Source organism: Protomyctophum bolini, assembly GCF_963924005.1.
Source record: "Protomyctophum bolini genome assembly, chromosome: 22".
NCBI lineage: Eukaryota > Metazoa > Chordata > Actinopteri > Myctophiformes > Myctophidae > Protomyctophum > Protomyctophum bolini.
Genome location: NC_137883.1, coordinates 280761 through 296893, shown reverse-complemented (window position 1 = coordinate 296893; position 16133 = coordinate 280761).

The window sequence follows — 16133 nt, the reverse complement described above, 5'->3', positions numbered from 1 at the left end:
ACCACGATGTCATCCAGGTATGCTCCGGCAAAGTCCCTGTGGGGTCTCAGGACCCGGTCCATTAGCCGCTGAAACGTGGCGGGTGCTCCATGGACACCGAACGGGAGGACGGTATACTGAAAAAGGCCCTCCGGGGTGGAGAAGGCGGTTTTTGGCTTGGCCCGTGCCGATAATGGGACTTGCCAATACCCTTTTGTGAGGTCTAGCGTACTGACGAACCGGGCGGGGCCTAGCCGTTCAATCAATTCGTCCGCGCGGGCCATCGGATACGCGTCAAAAGTTGACACTTCATTCAACTTCCGAAAGTCATTGCAAAAGCGCAATGAGCCATCCGGCTTGGGCACTATTACTATGGGACTGGCCCAGGGGCTGTAGGATTCCTCTATCACGCCTAGTTCGAGCATTTGTTTTACCTCGTCCTTGATCGCTATGCGGCGCGCCTCGGGTATACGGTACGGCCGTTGACGGACCACCTTACCGGGGGTGGTTTCGATGTCATGTTCGATGACATGTGTGCGTCCTGGCCGTTCCGAAAACACATCCGCGCACTGGCTAAGCAGCTCCTGTACGTCCTGCCGCTGCGTCGGCGATAAGTCTTCTCCTATGGGGACAGGGGGGGGCGGGGAGAAGGTGGTGAGAGAGAGACGGGGGGGAACAGTGCTAGGCGGATGCCACTTTTTAAGAATGTTAACGTGGTATATCTGAAGTGGCTTTCGCCTGCCTGGCTGTCTCACTCTGTAGTTGACCGGGCCGATGCGCGTCTCCACCTCGTATGGCCCCTGCCACTTGGCAAGAAACTTGCACTCGCTGGTTGGCACGAGGACGAGCACCTGCTCGCCCACCTGGAACTCTCTTACGCGTGCCCCCCGGTTGTAGATGCGCGCTTGATCCCGCTGTGCGCGTTCCATGTGTTCGCGCACCATGGGCCAGATTTTGCGCGCTCTCTCCTGTAGCCTGTCAACATGCTCTATCACACTTCTGTGCGGGGACGGCTGTGTTTCCCACGTCTCCTTAGCTATGTCCAACAGTCCCCGGGGTCTCCTCCCATACACCAATTCAAAGGGGGAGAACCCTGTCGACGCCTGGGGGACCTCTCGAATAGAGAAGAGGACATAGGGGATGAGCTGATCCCAATCTTTTCCGTCTATATCGACCAGTTTTCTGAGCATTTTTTTCAACGTTTGGTTAAAGCGTTCTACTAAGCCATCCGTCTCGGGGTGATAAATAGAGGTGCGGATGCGCTTGATCTTTAGCCATTTGTACAGCACGTTTAGCATGCGTGCCATGAAACATGTGCCCTGGTCCGAAAGAAGCTCCGCCGGTATTCCGACCCTACTAAATAGCATTAAAAGTTCATGTGCGACTGTCTTGGCCGTGGCAGAGCGGAGCGGGATGGCCTCGGGGTACCGGGTGGCATAATCTAATATCACCAGTATGTACCGGTGTCCTCTTGCGGATTTTGGGAGGGGTCCCACAATGTCCATGGCTAGACGCTCAAATGGAGTTTCAATAATAGGCAGCGGTACTAGGGGATTTCTATATGTGGGCCGCGGGGCCGTCTTCTGGCACTCAGGACAACTTTGGCAAAAGACTTCAACAGCCCTCTTAACTCCCGGCCAGTAAAATCTTGCCAGTATACGCTCATAGGTTTTCTGCACGGCGAGGTGCGCGCCTAACTGATGCGTGTGCGCAAGATACAGCACCCGAGTGACATACTGTTTTGGGACTAGGAGTTGCTCTACTTCCTCTTCTCGCTTGTCCCTAACCACCCGGTATAACAGCCCAGCTTTACACATAAAATAGGGGAAAACAAGTACACTCACCCCGCTCTGCTTCTGTCCGTTGATGACGTCCACGCGCTGCCGCGCCATCTCCAAGTTGGTGTCGCTCCACTGTGCTGTAGCGAATTCCCCTACCCTCGGAGAGGAGGGGGTGTCTGCGTTGGGGAACTCCGCAAAGGGGTCCGCTCCTGGGGTGCAGCGTGGTCCGGCGTCCCCTTCGGTGCCTGGGTCGTCAGGGCTGTGGGAGCTGTCACTTCCCGAGGCGTCAGACGGAGCTCCGAATGCTGGGCATGCGGGTCGCGTCCCGCGGGGTGGCCGTGGTCTGCTTCGGCGGCGGCGGCGGCGGCCTGATCGCCTCCCTGGTGGCCTCTCCACGCCGGGGCGCCAGTGGCGTTCGAACAGGGGGCAGTCGTACCCAATCAGCAGGGGGACTGGCAGGGTCGGTACCACGCCCGCTGACACCAGTGTGGTGCCGCGGGTGGTTTGGATATGTATTTCGCACACTGGGTAGTCTCGCTTGTTTCCATGCACACAGCTGACGGGCATGATGGTCCCACTCACCGGCCCGGCATAGTCGGCGTGGACCAACGTCACGGCGCTGCCCGAGTCCAGGAGGGCCTCCGTGTCTACACCGTTGATCCTCACCGGGAGGTTGGTGTGGCCGCGGCGGTCGGTGCCCGTGTGCAGGCAGCGTCTGCCGGCGTCGGTGCTGTTCGCAGAGGGCATCGGGACATCGCCCCCGTGGCGGTCTGGGCAGGACCAGGACAGGTGGTCAGCCTGGCCGCACACGTAACAGCGGCGGGCCTGGTCCTGGTTCCGAGGGCTCTTCTCCTGTTTGCTGGTGCGCTGTCGGGGCGGCGAGCGTCCCCTCCTATCCCGTCCTGTGCGCTCCTCCTGTTTGGGTTTCGCTGCTTCGCTCCTGGTTCCTCTCATGACGTCCAGGGTCACTGTGTAATTCTCTACTAGGTTCACCAGCTCGTCCACCGAGCCGGGGGCGACCTGGGCTACATACTGTCGGGCCTCTGGCGGCAACATTCTGATACACTTATCAATCATTACTCTATCTACGGGGGGTAAGTCTCCTGCTGTCGTTAGCCAGCTATGAGTCAAACGGCCCAGGGCTGCTATTTGCGCGCGTGGTGGTTGGGAGAGATGGAAGGTCCAGTCATGGAAACGCTGTGCGCGTGCCGGTAAGCTGAGGCCCTGGCGAGCGAGTATTGCGATCTTTAGCCGTTGATAGTCTCGGGAATCAGCGAGGGACAAATCTCCCCACGCCCGTTGTGGTTCCCCGGTGAGAAACGGCGCCAGGATGTTGGCCCAGTCAACCACTGGCCAACGCTCTCGAGCCGCGGTGCGCTCAAACAAGTCAATGTACGTCTCGATGTCATCTTCTGGCGTGAGTTTAGTGAGTACTTCGGCTGGGTTGCGTGCCACGTTAGCCTCCCTATGGAAGTGGCGCACTAACTCATGGACAGAGGCTTGTAAATTGTTTTGGCTCTGGAGGAGCGCTTCGATCGCTGGGTCCCTATCCATCTGTCCCAGAGAGGTCGGTGCGGTTCAGTTCGTGAAAAGCCCACTATTCTCCACCACTTGTGGGAACTGAACAGAACTGAGACACTCACTGGTACAGATTACTACAGAATCTCGCCGACAGGCGTCTTTATTTGTAAACAGACCCGTGGGGTTGGGCTTGAACAAGATAAATCATAGGATCAGAAACAACAAAACAGTCACTGGTGGGAGCTCCAGGCTTTCCCCTCTTTCCCTATAGGGGTGGCGCTGGCCGGCTCTTTCCCTAACCAGGTCCTCTGGATCTGTATGATATTGCGATAATATTCCTCCTGGCCGAGGCGCACTGACGGGGGTTTTCCCTTCCCCGTCTCAACCTCGCCAGTTGCGTGAATCTGGGTTAATGACAGGAGCGCGTTGCCTATGTGGGAAAGAGAGGGTTGGGTTAATGCTTGCCTCAATCTTCACATATACATATCGCTGGTTGTGGGTGTGTGCGTGTGTGTGTGTGAGTCGCTTACCGCCAGAGCATGGCCCGACCTGTCTCTCCGAGCGTCATGTGGGAAGTGAGGGCAGAGGCAGCCTCGCCTACATATTGTCTGTCTGTCTGGCTCCGCAGGTGGTCTTGATTCGTAGTACTCCTGAACTTGAGACAATATGTAGGCGGGGACGTAGCGGCCGTCTACCAGCTGGCCGAGTGGTAGGCGGGGCCTTCTCAGCTGCTCTCTCTCTCCTTCCCACTGGCTCTCTCGGGTCCCACGCTTACCTGGCGGCCTGTTGCCTAGCGACATGCCACATTATGGACATGGCCCAGACTTCCAAATACAAGGACAATAAGTTGACAGTTATATCCCAAGGCCATAATACGTTCCACCAGAAGCTGATATTTCATAAGTTTGGATGTAAAACAAGTGTCCATATACAAATCAAATGGGCAGCCTATTTCAAATATAGTGACAGTTTTTCTAATTTCATTGATGAACACAATATCTGGGGTATTTGGAATATCTTGTAGTGAACTGACATGCGTGTCATTGTGATCAAACCAGTCTATTTTTACAATGCTGTGTTTATACATTCTTGTTGTCCTGTCCTGTACTCCTCTGATCTTGTCTGAGACCAGTTCCACCAGACGGTCATGTCTGGCAATGTACAGTCCTTTATGGTGGCTGCAACCATTTAAGATGTGTGCGACTGTTTCTTTGTCATGTGGTACTGGATGTAGGATGCAGTGTGGGTCGTGTGCTGATGGGTACCAGGTTGCCAAGTTGAACTTGGTCGGCAACACCTGTAAACGGGCTTTAATAGTGAAAATGAGAATGTCCTCACCTATGGTGTTATTTGACAGTATAGTGTGAGATAATGAGTGGTTTGCAAAGGGAAGAAGAGCCAGTTTTCCCTGCAGCCTCAGACTGCTCCAGTGTTGTGCACTTTCTGATCGTTTCATTCCTAGAATGGTGGCTCTTGCGGTCGCGGATTTGATTGACAGTTCATGGTGCGCACCGTCCTGCTCGTAGGTCGCACATGCATGGACACGCGGATCTATGATGATGCTGTTGTTGAGCGCAGCAGTTGTTGTATCAGGCGCCGCCCACTTTAACTGTAATCCTGATCGCTGGCATAGATCATTAAGATCCATCCAGTCGGACCGCACACCGAATCCAGCGGCTTTAATGTCCAATTTACCATTCGCCTTAGTCTTGAATCCAAGGAACTGCGTCTCGTTCTCCAGCGCGGATGGTACTTTACGTCGCTGCATGTGTTGAATGAGTGACTCACGAGCCATTTCCCTGACCGTGGGGTCATCGCTGTTGAGCATATTTATAAGAAAATCTATAAGAGGCACTCGTACCAATGTTTCCACATCAAAGAGCGGTATCCAACAGTGCTAAACCTGGGATTAGTCAACACCTTAATCACGTTATTATGTGACCCATCAAGTCTGCTTTTAAAGCTGAGCACGAGGTTTCTCAAGAGAGCCTGGAAGGTGGTTAGACCAGAGTCGCAGAAGAGCTGACTAGCACTGCCACCCCTAGGCTTCTTCAGGAGAATCCTGAGAGCATCGTTATAAGCCACCTTTAGCTTGCCAGACTCTTTTTTTATAGTTCACCCATAAGGGGGCTGTATACAATTTACAATTTAGGCATTTAGCAGACGCTCTTAATCCAGAGCGACTTACATTAAGCAAGAACAAAAGCATGGGAATACATCACATAAAAACATTTATCAAGAAACATGCGTAAGCTAAGAAAGTAACAGTGGAATATCTATATAATGAAGCTATACATCTACACTACTATGCTATACATATGTACTATGACGTGCTATGACTACATACAATGCAATTATAGTGCTGTCTACATAACATGCTATAAGTCTGTATCAAATGCTATCTAAGTCTACAGAAATGCTATCTAAGGGGGTGGGGTAAGTGCCATGGGCCATGATGGAGTCTGAAAAGGTGGGTTTTCAGACTACGGCGGAAGATTGGGAGTGATGCTGCAGTTCTGACTGCAATGGGAAGTTTTGGAGCCAGAAGGGAGAAGAGTTTGGGACGTGTGGAGCGTTGTCCCGGCGTTTTTAGTGAGGGTACTTCCAGCTTCCCTGCGTTGGCTGTATACAGCGGGGTGCAGTACGCTCTAAATAGGTTCACCTTGACCTCAACTGAACAGTAGTGAAAGTTCCTGGCTAACATATTGGCTTGGGCATTCTACGCTGTCTATACATGTCAGCACAGATCAGCCATTTTCAAATGTATGGCTGTAGTGGTGAATGAACAATGTAGGCCAGCATGTTTTGTAATAATAATCCAAATCTGCAAAAGTATAGCTAGTAGTTAAGTTTTCAAATAAATAGTGGAGTAGGCCTATATTTCCCACACTATAAGTCAGTATTAAAATGTCATTATTTACTTTCCACCACTGTTTGGAACACCGTTGGCTTCTCAAGGACAAACATTCCTCACATTGTCCAATAAACAGTCCTATTAAAACACTAATGTTTAACCCATTTTGGGGCAGGAACCCCTTTGTGTTTTAAACATTTTGTTATAATTTAGCTATGGAAAAATAGCAGGAACCCTCCTGGAACAACATGCTTTCAGATGGGGTTCGTCGGCCAATTACATGATATATTTCTGGTTGTCCTCGACATGAATCTGTTTGGGATGGAACCACTGACATGGAAACATGGGGGGTTTTCAGAAAACTGTCATGATTCAGAAGGCATTTGTAGAATTTTACAGTATTGTATTGTATTGTATTGTATTGCACTGTACTATATTCTGCCTTGTGAAGCACTTGAGTGAATGAGAATTGTTTTTAAATGTGCTATTTAACCCATTTTGACCTGAGATCAGATTCAAAAAATGTATTCTACGTCCTGACAGTTTTCTGAAAAAGCTATGTTTCCATGTCAGTCGTTCTTTGATTAAAAAAAAATAGCAGACCCACAAGCTCATAGCACGCCACTCGGTGCCGTGCTATGAGCTTGTAGATCTGCTATTTTTTTCAATAGCTAAAGCATAACATAATGCTAACACCAAAATGGGCTGGATAAATGTATGATTTGATTTGATGTTATGCTTAGCTGTGATTGGTCACTCACCCGCTCCGGGTGACCAGACACTGACGGAGGTCCAGCTTCCTGAAGATGTCCTCCAGGGTCTCCATGTGGGTTTGGTCTGTGAGGTTCAGGATGCGACGCAGCTTCAGGGGCTGAGGGTCCTCCAGGGTCTCCATGTGGGTGTGGTCCGTGAGGTTCAGGATGCGACGCAGCTTCAGGGGCTGAGGGTCCGAGGCGGGCAGCGCCGGCCCGTCCTCCGTGAAATACACCACGGAGCTGCTGACCACGCCCTCCTGCTTCTGACGGGCGTTCTCTGCAGAGAGGAGGGGAACCGAACCGGGTCAGGTGGGTTTGGGACCAAACGCGGTTTATTTAAACCCATTTTGAGGGCGGGAACCCCTTTTGAGGTTTTAAAGCATTAGGTTATACTTTAGATGTTGAAAAAAAGCAGATCTACAAAGCTTGTAGGTCTGTCTCTGGGACCCCCGATTTATGTTGTAAAATCAAAGTTCATTTATCTCAGAGTGTATTTTTGAAAAGTCGTGCAAATGTTTGAATATAAATATATTCTTTCAGAGCCAAAGTTTTTAACTCAGATCTTTGCTTCTGGGGAGGTCTCTGGAACATGTTTTCAGATGGGGGTCCACGACCAAATGCAGATAATTCTAGGGGTCCTTGACATGAAATAGTTTGAGAACCACTGATATTAGAAACATAGGGTTTTAACCCTGTGAGAACCACTGATATTAGAAACATAGGGTTTTAACCCTGTGAGAACCACTGATATTAGAAACAGGGTTTTAACCCTGTGAGAACCACTGATATTAGAAACATAGGGTTTTAACCCTGTGAGAACCACTGATATTAGAAACATAGGGTTTTAACCCTGTGAGAACCACTGATATTAGAAACATAGGGTTTTAACCCTGTGAGAACCACTGATATTAGAAACATAGGGTTTTAACCCTGTGAGAACCACTGATTTTAGAAACATAGGGTTTTAACCCTGTGAGAACCACTGATATTAGAAACATAGGGTTTTTCAGAACCGTCACATTTGTAGAATCGTCCTCAGGTCAACATGTATTCTGTCGCTATAGTTTGACCAATTAAAATACTCTTTAAATAATCAATATATTTAACATCTATAGAACAAAGAATCACCTGCACAGAATGTCTTGACAGAAAGGAGCTCATAACAACATGTCTACGGTGGATTTTTATGAAACAAATGTGACCAGATTTAGCTGAGACTGCCATCGTGCAAATTACAGCTTTTCACCAGAGGAGAAAAACTTTTCTCTTTTTTTTACAAAATGAGTTAATAGCACAGGCAGACTCTTCACATACTAGAGCATGTCTGAATTAAAGTGTCAGAGCTGAAATGTAAATATGTAAATATAAAAGAAATGCCCAAACATGTAGCTAGGTGTAATGTTGGGGACCACAGAAGACATGTAAATATGAAATAAATGCCTAAACATGTAGCTAGGTGTAATGTTAGAGACCACAGAAGACATGTAAATATGAAATAAATGCCCAAACATGTAGCTAGGTGTAATGTTAGAGTCCACAGAAGACATGTAAATATGAAATAAATGCCTAAACATGTAGCTAGGTGTAATGTTAGAGTCCACAGAAGACATGTAAATATGAAATAAATGCCCAAACATGTAGCTAGGTGTAATGTTAGAGTCCACAGAAGACATGTAAATATGAAATAAATGCCTAAACATGTAGCTAGGTGTAATGTTGGGGACCACAGAAGACATGTAAATATGAAATAAATGCCTAAACATGTAGCTAGGTGTAATGTTAGAGACCACAGAAGGCATGTAAATATGAAATACATGCTTAAACATGTAGCTAGGTGTAATGTTAGAGACCACAGAAGACATGTAAATATGAAATAAATGCCTAAACATGTACAGGTAGCTAGGTGTAATGTTAGAGTCCACAGAAGACATGTAAATATGAAATAAATGCCTAAACATGTACAGGTAGCTAGGTGTAATGTTAGAGTCCACAGAAGACATGAAATAAATGCCTAAACATGTAGCTAGGTGTAATGTTAGAGACCACAGAATACATGTAAATATAAAAGAAATGCCCAAACATGTAGCTAGGTGTAATGTTGGGGACCACAGAAGAAATGTAAATATGAAATAAATGCCTAAACATGTACAGGTAGCTAGGTGTAATGTTAGAGTCCACAGAAGACATGTAAATATGAAATAAATGCCTAAACATGTAGGCTACAGGTAGCTAGGTGTAATGTTAGAGTCCACAGAAGACATGAAATAAATGCCTAAACATGTAGCTAGGTGTAATGTTAGAGACCACAGAAGACATGCAAATATGATACATATCTCCGAAACTGGTGGGTCAAACTGAACAACCAATATGTCCATTTGAAGCTATGATTCCCTGCTTTCATGACATATGGCGTCTTACTGGTAAATAAGATGTTGAGGGTAAAATGGCCCGAGAGATTAGGGGCTCCATTTTCGGCACCGCTAAACCCCTTATCCCTAGAATTTGCCTTTTTTTTTACTATTTTGAAAAGTTCAACTAGCCAATCCACATTGACACGTTGTGAGCTTGTAGACTGGCCACGCGTGCGTGCGTGTGTGCGTTGGCTCACCTGTTCGTTCACAATCGTGTTGAACAGTTTGAAGGCCTTTCTTTCCTCCTCGTGTTCTGCTGCGTTTCTTCCTTCTGCAGATGGACAGCGTCTCCCCTCCTAAAAAAATTAAATCAAATCAATTCAAAGTCAAATTTAGTCAAAAATGCAAGGTCGACATCAGTCAGGGGTCCTTGAGGGGGGTTCCAGGGGGTCCCCAGCAAAAGTTTTTTATTCTCTTAAACATTTCTTCAACATAGTTGTTTGTTTACTTTAGACCATGTGGTGTCAAACGGGTTGAGAATCACTGGGTGCATCCCTCCATTCCGACATGCTGCCATTCCGACATGCTGCCATTCCGACATGCCCCCATTCCGACATGTTGCCATTCCGACATCCCCCCATTCCGACACATTTTAGTCCCACCATTCCGACACATTTTAGTCCCACCATTCCGACAGTCCACAAATCTTAAATGTATTTTCAAGGCAATTTTTTAAGGGGTGTGTAGCAACTGTAAATAATGTAATAATCAGCTCATAATGTAATTAAAAGACGAGCACATAACTTAATAGATTTTTCTATAATGTAATAATGTGTTACATTAAGAACCTCCACATAGGCGACTCATACTGTGATAAAACTTCATAATGCAATAATGTCTTTATAATATATGAGCTGATTATTACATTATGAGTTTTATTACATTTTAGTCATATTGACCATGATACTGACATGACACTGACATGATACTGACCATGATACTGACATGATACTGACCATGACACTGACCATGACACTGACATGACACTGACCATGACACTGACATGATACTGACCATGACACTGACATGACACTGACATGACACTGACCATGACACTGACATGATACTGACCATGATACTGACTATGACACTGACATGATACTGACATGACACTGACATGACACTGACATGACACTGACATGACACTGACCATGACACTGACATGACACTGACATAACACTGACCATGATACTGACATGATACTGACCATGATACTGACATGACACTGACCATGACACTGACATGATACTGACCATGACACTGACATGATACTGACCATGATACTGACATGACACTGACCATGACACTGACCATGACACTGACATGATACTGACCATGATACTGACCATGACACTGACATGATACTGACCATGATACTGACATGACACTGACCATGACACTGACCATGACACTGACCATGACACTGAGACATGACACTGACCATGACACTGACCATGACACTGACATGATACTGACCATGACACTGACATGATACTGACCATGACACTGACCATGACACTGACATGACACTGACATGATACTGACCATGATACTGACATGACACTGACCATGACACTGACATGATACTGACCATGATACTGACATGACACTGACCATGACACTGACCATGACACTGACATGATACTGACATAACACTGACCATGACACTGACATGATACTGACCATGATACTGACCATGACACTGACATGATACTGACATACTGTATATGCCTATCATCTTCAGAAATAATCAAATATAAGCAGGATAAACCATTTGTACTATAATCAATAAAAAATAAATAAATAATAATAAATAATAATATTTATATTAATATAAATAATAAAAATAAATAAATAATAATAAATAAATAGTTGTAAACCATGTCATAATGGTCAGTATCATGTCAGTGTCATGGTCAGTATCATGTCAGTGTCATGGTCAGTGTCATGGTCAGTATCATGTCAGTGTCATGGTCAGTGTCATGTCAGTGTCATGGTCAGTGTCATGGTCAGTATCATGTCAGTGTCTGGTCAGTGTCATGGTCAGTGTCATGTCAGTGTCATGTCAGTGTCATGGTCAGTGTCATGTCAGTATCATGGCCAGTATCATGTCAGTATCATGTCTCAGTGTCATGGTCAGTGTCATGGTCAGTGTCATGTCAGTATCATGTCTCAGTGTCATGGTCAGTGTCATGGTCAGTGTCATGTCAGTATCATGTCAGTGTCATGGTCAGTGTTTATATTAATATAAATAATAATAAATAATAATAAATAATAATAAATAACAATAAATAACAATAATAAATAAATTAAATAAATTAAATAAATATAAATATAAATATAAATATAAATATAAATATAAATATAAATAAATAATAATAAATAATAATATTTATATTAATATAAATATAAATAATAAATAAATAGTTGTGAAAGTGATCTGTCGGAATGCTGGGACTTTTTCTGCCACGGGTCCCTGTCGGAATGGTGGGACTTTTTTCTGTCGGAATGGTGGAATGTTTAAAAATATGGAGCATACCACCATTCCGACAATTAGAAGTCAATGTAGGAGTGGCAGCATGTCGGAATGGAGAGTGAACACCACGCAAGCTCACAGTATGTAGCCTCCACATACTGGCACGCATTCCGTGCGTATATGGCCCTTTAGGCCTACACTCATTCCTGCAGAGCAGAGGAGCTGATCGAGGAACAGCATTCAGGTCTTTATTGCACTTTTTATTCACTCATTTTGTCATTTTTAGTTTTTATATTTGGCAATTTTTTTTTGGAATAGATTAAAAGTGTTTAGCTTGTTTAAGGTGACTTTATTTGGATTTCGGGAATAAGAGTGACATTTAAGTTTGGAAGCACTTTGTACTTTGAAGTACTGTGGACATTTTTGCTGGAAATCATGCACACTTTTTTCGTACAATCAAGGCCCTCGCCGGGAAACAGCTCCGAGACCCTTCTCTCGATTTGCAATTGCAACTCACATGCGGAGGTGTGTTTATTCTGAAATTAATTAAATGCACAGAAAGCTGTTCCATTTTGCCATTTTGCCAGACTATTAACGTCTCCCTTGTCTTCCTGCAGTTGAACTTAAACCATGATGACCTGTTCTTTCCTTGAACACATTTGAACTTGAGTTTCACTCGCACAGAAAACGGGTAAGCTTGCATTTAGAAATTATGTTTATTGCAAAAAAAATAATAATGACAGTACTATATTGCTGTAAACTTTTTTAAATTAAAAAAATCATATCAAACATGAAAAAAAAAAAGAGTGCTCGTGCATGAGGTCAATCACTTTTTCCGCCTCGGACCACGCAGGCGTGGACCTCGGCCACGGGAAGGACCAGGAGTCGGAGAACTATATCGGCGACGGGCCGCTCTGGTGGTGCTGGGGGAAGAGCGAGGTTCCGCTGGTGGTGGTGCGGCTGGTGGCGGTGCCGATGGAGCTGGAGGTGCGGGCGGAGGTGGAGGGGCTTGGGCCGTCGGAGGAGGGTGCCTTAACGACCCCATATGAGCGAGCCGCTCCCACGCTACAGCGCAGCGCTCCATGGCGTTAGCGCTGCGCTCGAGCGCTTCGGCGGCCCGCTCATGTGAGGCAACGAGCCGTCCCAGACTGTTCTCAATCATTTGGAACCCCGCCTGCTGTATGTCCAGGAACGGTGCATCCCCGTCCCTGGACAGTGCACAACGGGGTCCCCGCCTGGGACGACTCGCGGCCTCGGTCGCTGCCCTAGACACACTCCCCGACGGTCCTTCCCCCGGGTCCACCTCCTCCTCCTCTCGCTCTTCCCCCGCTTCTGGCTCCGACCCGTCAACCTCCTCCTCCTCCTGGTCGGAAGCAGCTACGTTGGAGTCAGCCGAGGAGCCATCTGTGGAATTAATAATGAATGAAATTAGCTGCAGCCTGCATTGTTTGACTGCATTCGTTGCAATAAATTTAATTTTGGAAATTTGTGTGATGTTGTCTCATTCCTTTCCAATGGGTAAATGTTGTTAGCTATATGCTATGGATCCACATGTGATTTCTCATTGTGAGATTGGCCATTATTATACTATTTATTAGCCATGCTATGTTACCGAGATGTGTATTCTCCCACATTACACCACCTGGTGTATAGGCCATGCAAATTAAAACTGAAGGCAGCTAAATCCAACGACAAAATAAGGAATTGGGATAAGATAACCACACGAAGAAAAACAAACAAACAAACACATGAATCTTCTGAAATCCAATTGTTAAAAAAACCTGAAAGAAACTGATGCCTTCCACTCTTTTTGGACTTATAGCCAATAACCCGTTTGATATTATTTAATTTCAAAATATATCTATAGCCATTTCCACCGTATATACGTGTAGAATTTACTAAATGTGAATTTAGACAGGTAGTTGACTGCAAGCTTGTTGAAGCTGACAAACATTGCAGTCCAAAAGCGTGTGGTTATTATCTTGACCAATTATTATTATTTTTTCGTTTTGATAACGAAATAACTGCCTTCAGTTGTTTTAATTTTATGGAATTGCGTGGCATGCATGCGCCTATACACTCGGCCATCATAAACCAGGTGGTGTTAATTTGGGAGAATGCTCTCTACGGTTCTACCCCCAAATAATAAGTGGAATTGGAAGGAAATTTAATTACCAGATACCCCGCCGACCTCAACCCCACCGAAACCCTCTACGCTTTCGGCGATGAGGGTAGAGGCGGCGAGATCCTCGGCTGGTGTGAGAACCTCCAACGTAGCTGTTCCTCCTCCCGTGGCCGACTGCTGCCGTCGGTTTGCGGCGACCTTTGGATTAAATAATCTATTGTCAATTTCAATATAAGGCAATAGGCCATGGAGAGCCATGCACCTCTATTAATCCCCAAGCCATTCTGGTCAATGTCAATATTCAACTCAAGTACTCAACATACCTTCTGTTTGCTCGTCCTCCGGAGATCAGCAAACCTTTTTTTTATTTGTGCCACACTGCGGGTGACTCCGGAGGACGAACAGACGGCCACCGCAACCTCAGCCCACGCCTGCTTGATGTGGTCGAGGCGGGGAGCCTGGGTACGAGTCCCGTATATGGCTTGTTGGCGTGCTTTGACCTCATGCACGAGCACTCGAACTTCTTCGGCGGAGAAGCGCAGAGCCCTCCGCCGATTCGGAATGTTCTCCATGTCCGCCATCATAATAGCTTTGCACAGACCGCAGGTGATCAGCTGACTTTTAAAGGGAATGGCATGATTGGCTGGAAGGAGAAAACGCCCTAAACACGCCCATGACTAATTCAAGGTCGTTTTGCGCACTCCACGGGGTGTCGAAAGCGCTTAAAATTTAAAATGCTTAAAATTGCAATATGACATACCCCAAGCCCCCAGCTCATATTACTGTAATCTTATATGTCATATTATTGGACTTCCATAATAGAGGCCTATGGCTCATCAACTCCGGGGGTGCGTGGTAACAAGAAGATAATAGTTATAAGAAGATAATAATAGAGCTGATTACTCTCCCATAGAGATCTATTAAAATAATATTTTAATATATCTCTATGGGAGATAAATATTATTTATATCAATTATTCTAAGCCTAGAATCAATCCATCCAAATGACCACAACACCTCTGATTCTGAGAAAACAAACAAACAAGATTGCATATTTAATTATATGATTTACTACATTTAATAAATGCTCTTTGTTTAGCGTTTTTCAATTTCATTTATTCACAGAATCAGATGTTTTATGGTCATGATTCTGGAAGGCTTGATTCTAGGCTTAAAATAATTGATATAAATATGTGAATGCATTTAAATATACACGTTTTAAATAAATATATAAAAAATGTTGGAAAAAAATGAATGGTCGATTTTTTTTTCAGTGAGTCCAGAAAACCACGCCCACTTCTATGTTCTATAGTATAGAACATAGAAGTGGGCTAGGGTACACAGCAGAATGTCGTACGCAAAAAAGAGCAGATCTACAAGCTAACAACGTGTAGAGGCTCGATGCATTTTAGCTTGAAGATCTGTTCCCCTTGCTTCCACCGCACCGCCCTCGGCCCTCCCCCTTTTAGCACTATGTGCTCATGTGCTGCTGTGTCCTGTGTGTCTGTTGTTCCCTCGCAGTCGCAGGCAGCACACAGCGTCAAAGTGAACGCAGTATGATAGCGTCCCCGACACGTTGAATACTAAACTTATTTGTAAAGTTCGAACGCCAACTTTTAACCAAACGTGGGAGAAACACTGTGCACGGCTGCATGCACAAATAAAGAGTGCACTCGTGCACGCACATGACGGATTATTATCGATCAAAACAATCCTTAGCGTCGCTTACAAAAACATGTGTTGCACAGCATGAATGATACGTAATCAGTTTAATCACCGACCTGGCTGGATAAATATCACTATGACAAAGTGTCAAAATGTTTAGTGCCGCTGTCAAAACATGACACAAAAAGCCACAGTTTTGAAGGAAGTGGGTCCTAGACAGGGCTTTGACGCTTAGCTCATGGATGCATGGATGATAGACAGACTTTTTTATCCTGCTGTTCTATCATGGGATATTCGATGCAGGGCAAGATGCTCGATTGTGAATTAAATTGTAACATTCTCCTTGGCTTTGACTACTTCAGACAGAACATCTGACACACAGCTACAGTAGACTATTAATTTACCAAGCTGGTAACTTACTCGGCTGCCTACCATTGCTCGTTAAGCAGGTCACACAATGGATATGGACCACTGATATTTATCCAGCCAGGTCGGTGATTACTTATCATTCATGAAGTGCAACCGTGTGCAACACATGCTTTTGTAAGCGACGCTAAGGATTGTTTT